The 5,118-nt window shown below is 43.3% G+C and overlaps 1 non-coding gene across 1 annotated transcript; it reads left to right on the top strand.

The window, feature by feature from the left end:
- Positions 1-3,528: 3,528 nt before the first annotated feature.
- On the top strand, positions 3,529-3,600 carry TRNAT-GGU (transfer RNA threonine (anticodon GGU)). Its single transcript has one exon. It is a non-coding gene; the product is annotated as a tRNA-Thr (tRNA).
- The last annotated feature ends 1,518 nt before the right edge of the window (positions 3,601-5,118 follow it).

Here is a 5,118-nt window from a genome sequence, read left to right as displayed (position 1 = left end):
TTTTGATTATTCCTCTTTTCTGTCGGGGGTGGTGGTTGGAGTTTTTGTGTAAGTAGCGATCTGTGTGAGTTGGTTTCCGGTAGACCTTGTGACCTAACTGAAGGTTTGTTTTACGGATGACAAGGGTATCAAGAAATGGGAGTTTACCCTCAATTTCCTTTTCCATGGTAAACTGAATGTTTGGATGCTGAGATGCACCGGAAAGCTCTCGCGGTTGCTGCGAGGCTAACATTTAAATTGGCACAAAACAGGAATGGGAAAACCTGGGGAAGTTCCGGAAGTTGGTGGGTTGATCACGCAGGTGGGAGACCGCCATGCGTGTTAACAGTTTTTTTTTTTTTGCTACATTTGTGGGAGAATCAAAGGACAAAACGGCCATGCGTTTTCTACCAGAGTACAATAAAATCCTGAGCAAATCTTGGCCAGCTATCATCACAGGAAATAATGTGGTAAAGGCATTTCACCTGTCCTTTGGATATCGCTCAACTATTCATGCACATATAGTTCATGCAAAACTAAATTGAAGCAGAGATGTTTGTAATGTGAATGAAGTTATTCAGTTCACATTACAAACCCAGTTAAAGCAAGGACTGCTTTAAACCTCATGTTTGAATAATTGGGTAGGTTCCTGTGGAAGATTTCCACAGATAGAAGAAATTTTATGTGCAGAGTATGACTTCCTTCCATTCCCCTTTTGGTCCAAAATGCCTCCTGAAATGCTGCTTGTAAGAGATGGAGGAGTCTACAGTAGGGGTGGGAAACCAGTGAAAATCACCTTCCTTCTGCCTGCAGAAATCCTCCATGGGATCTAAGCGGGAATCTGTTATGCTGAGGATATACCTATAAGCTGCTTACCAGATGCTGTTCTACATGGGCTTCATTGGCTTATGGGTGAAAATACCCTAAACTTGCTTTTGTACAACTTTGAACGTTTAGCATTGCAGCCTAAAAGTCCTTTTCAGGTGCTGTTTCAGTGTGGAGAGGAAAGAGCATTCACTCAAGATATCACTATTCCTGTCCCCCAATGTTAATTTGAAGAGTGGAATACAGCCTATGCACATAAAACAGGGTACTCTCATGCAATTGAGAACACTGCAAACCAATCATGTACAAATCCTCCCTGCACATGTTCTGATGTCTATGCATAGACTCCATTCAGAACTTCAGTTCAACAGAGGCTGAGAATAGAGATCCTTAACCTGCCAGTTCGGCTCATGTTCTGCTTGCCAGTTGTGAGCAAAAAGACAGTTTTTCACCTGCTGTTTAGCAGCTCTCATGCAACTTGACCCTGTTAATCAGGTTGCTTTTTGTATATTAAAACAGTGCAGTACAATACAATATGCCATATTTCATGCATATACATTGTCACATAGCCCAACGGGAATTCTAATTTCCATCCTCCTGCACAGACTTGTTGGAGATGCTCACCACCTGGCAGCCAATCATAGAAACAGTGAGTAAATTAATCAGTTTGCCAGTGATTATCAATAAACTAGTCTTAAACCTGAAACTGTAAATTCCATGTTATTATCAAAGTTATTTTTGGCAGGTTATTTTGCACAGCCTTATGGGAGATGTACTATCTACCACATCATTTAATTAGCTGACCCAACCATCTTTGACCTGGGGGAAATTGATTTAATCTATTGCTAGGATTGCCAACTTCCAGGTGGAGCCTGGTGATCTCCTAGATTTACAGCTGATCTTCAGAGTACAGAGGAGGAGGAGAAGAGTTGGTTTTTATATGCTGACTTTCTCTACCTTTAAGGAGAATCAAATCTTGTGAGGTAGGTGGGGCTGAGAGAGTTCGGAGAGAATTGTGACTAGCCAAAGATCACCCTGCTGGCTTCACGTGTACGAGTGGGGAAACCAATCCAGTTCACCAGATTAAATTCTGCAACTCTTGTGGAGGAGTGGGGAATCAAACACAGTTCTCCAGATTAGAGTCCACCACCCTTAACCACTACACCACGCTGGCTCTCAGATTAGTTCCCCTGGAGAAAATGGCTGCTTTGGATGGTAGACTTTATGGCAATTTTATCCTGTTTGAGTCCCCCCTCCCTCTCTAGGCTGCACCCTCCAAAGCTCCAGGAATTTCCTAGTCCAGAACTGGTGACCCTACTGAATTGATGCACAAAAAGTGACTTGCAAGACAGAGAGAAATGAAACTGAAACATTACAGTTAACTGTGCATCTGTAAAGTTGTTTGGCAGGTTTTTGAGGCGGATGGATGGTGGTGAGGCAAACAGATCTGAAGCTTGGCTCATGAGTGGTCACAGCTGTTGAAGATGGTATGTTTTCCTGCTGAAATTGTTTGCTGTGAAGTTGGCATCATCCCTAGATCAGAGCATGAAAAGTGCACTAAGTCCTCTTCTCACTTCCACGCACTGAAATAATGTAGGAAATAGTATTCTTTTCATCCTTGGTATTCCTTCCTTCCAGCATTTTTGCCTTTTGCTTTTTTCTTTTGCAGGTCATTCTGTGGTTTTGTACCTAGCATTATGCCAGTGCTAAATAATAAGAAAGCACAACTCCCTGCCCCGGAACTTCTCTTGCACAAACCTTACCAAAATGAAATTTCAGTGGCATTTCTGCCTTACAACCCCCCACCCCCACCCCAAAAAACCTCCTGGTAGATTGTGCCTCATTCCGATAATAAACGGGGAACAGTGTGGAAAAGGCTACTTAGTGAAAGAGAATGAAGACGACTTTTATTCTTAGTGGCTGAAGCGAAGATCTTTAGTTCTAAAAATGTACTTTAATATCTTGTATTTTGCTTTTAGGAAGACTAGTCAGAGAAGATTGCTCTCTTTTTGTGCATTTTAGACACTTTTGTAATCTACCGCATTATTTTTAAACCACGACTCCCTCTGCAGAACCCTTAAATTCATAAGGGCAAATCTGTGACGTAAATCAGCAATGAACTGCTCTTTTAAAGCTCTGTTATAACAGAATGTTGTGCTGTTAATGAATAATGAAAGAAGAAAAAAAGAGCTCAAGAGAAACATTCGAACAGCAGGGTATACAATATTGCATCTCCGCTGACACCTCTGAGGTAGCTCTTGCAAACGTATTTACCCTGCTACTCAACCAAAATGATGCATGGCATTCACCATGGCAACCCTTCCATCATACGTGCATATATTGCTTCAGATGTGTGGGCCACTTTCTTAAAAAAACAAACACATACCAAGACATCGATGTCACATGGACTCCTATTCGTTTCACAGGAATTGGATGTGAAAATATGTACCTCAGGACAGAGACATCTATTTCTTTGTTAACATATTATTGCGGTCCTGTCTTCGAGCTATCAGTGACAATGATTTATTTCAGACAGCAACCTCTGGTTCCCCATCTCCTTCCAAAAGAAGCCCATGATTACAGGACCACCCTTGGACCAAGAATCTTCTGTTCTTCAGTTTTTGCTTTCTACTCACTGGTAAGGGCATTTGTGCAAGGAGAGACCTGAGCTAAGTTAATGTAAATCCCTACGAGCTCTGAGGGGAAAATGTAATGTAATGGGGAGGGGCTGTGGCTCAGTGGTAGAGCACCTGCTTGGTACGCAGAAGGTCCCAGGTTCAATCCCTGGCATCTCCAGTTAAAGGGACCAGGCAAGTAGGTGATGTGAAAGACCCTTGCCTGAGACCCTGGAGAGCCGCTGCTGGTCTGAGTAGACAGTACTGACTTTGATGGACCAAGGGTATGATTCAGTATAAGTCAGCTTCATGTATGTATGTATTCATGTAATTGTAATCTGGGCTAATCCATAATAACAAACAGGAGTTTGTTTAGTGACGAAAGTAGATAATTCCCCACACACATACACACACCCCATAGAAACGATCATGCTATGTTCTGTCTCTGTCTGGCTGTTAGTTACACACACACACACACACACACACACACACACACACACACACACACACACAGAGAGAGAGAGAGAGAGAGAGAGAGAGAGAGAGAGAGAGAGAGAGAGAGCTTCCCATCCTGATTCGAATATTACTGCTGATGCATGACCCAATTCTGTACTGCCCTGGTAATGTTCATCATGCCCAGTTCCAGGTTTCTGAGGCCCTTGACAAGATGTCATCCCTCCTACTATTAGAGTTGCCAGGTCCCTCTTCACCACTGGCTGAAGGTTTTTGGGGCGGAGCCTGAGGAGGGAGGGGTTTGGGGAGGGACTTCAATGCCATAGAGTCCAAAAGCGGCCATTTTCTCCGGGTGAACTGATCTCTATCGGCTGGAGATCAGTTGTAATAGCAGGAGATCTCCTGCCACTACCTGGAGGTTGGTAACCCTACCTACTATGTAAATCTCCCTCTCATGTGCATGTACATGTGCACATAGAGAACAAAATTTGACTGTCACATGTTCCTTCAAGCCCTGATGGCAGTGGTAAGGCGAAAAGGAAGAATTGTGTTTTCGCTCCCTCTAGGTATGTCAGCCGGCATGAGAGGGAGATTGCCCTAGAAGCCCCTGCCATTTCCTAGGGATCTCTAGGAGTATCTTCTATTCCAAATGGGAGCAGATGGGCTAGGAGTCCCTGATTAGTGGTGGGAACTCTGCTAGCGGGACCTAGAGATTTAGCATAAGGACTGGTAAGGACCACGTGGAGGATGGGGAAAAGGCCAGCTGTGGACTCCAATGGCTAAGATTCTTATATGTACAGGAAGAGAAGAGGGAGGATGTGGCATTGCCTGTCTTTCCTACTTGCTCCTCTCCAGTTGCAGCAGGTTGAAGTAGGGATGCTAGGAATAGGGATATCATGAATTTATATCCACAAAAGTACTGCAAATCCAAATAGATCACCAGCCATTAATGTTGCTGAGGACTACTTAGGTGAACACTAAACAGTAGGATTTTTTTTTAACAGTTTTTATGTACGACTGATTTATACAGTTTGTGATTTATGTGGTTTCTGCCAACTGGAGCAGCAGAAGGGAATAGAATTCAGTATGGCTGAATGAAAACACGCATGCATGAAAAACAGATTGTGTTGTGCTGCAATGTTAGGAAGGAATAGGGTGAAACAACCAGCCAAATAGCCATGAATGGCTCAACAAACAGATTATATAGGTCGGTTATTCATGCATACTTCCACTCACGTTCGCCCCC

This window comes from Euleptes europaea, chromosome 8 (genome assembly GCF_029931775.1).
Source record: "Euleptes europaea isolate rEulEur1 chromosome 8, rEulEur1.hap1, whole genome shotgun sequence".
Classification (NCBI taxonomy): Eukaryota; Metazoa; Chordata; class Lepidosauria; order Squamata; family Sphaerodactylidae; genus Euleptes; species Euleptes europaea.
The sequence above is the reverse complement of the archived record's forward strand: the minus strand, read 5'-3'. Positions and strand labels throughout refer to the sequence as shown.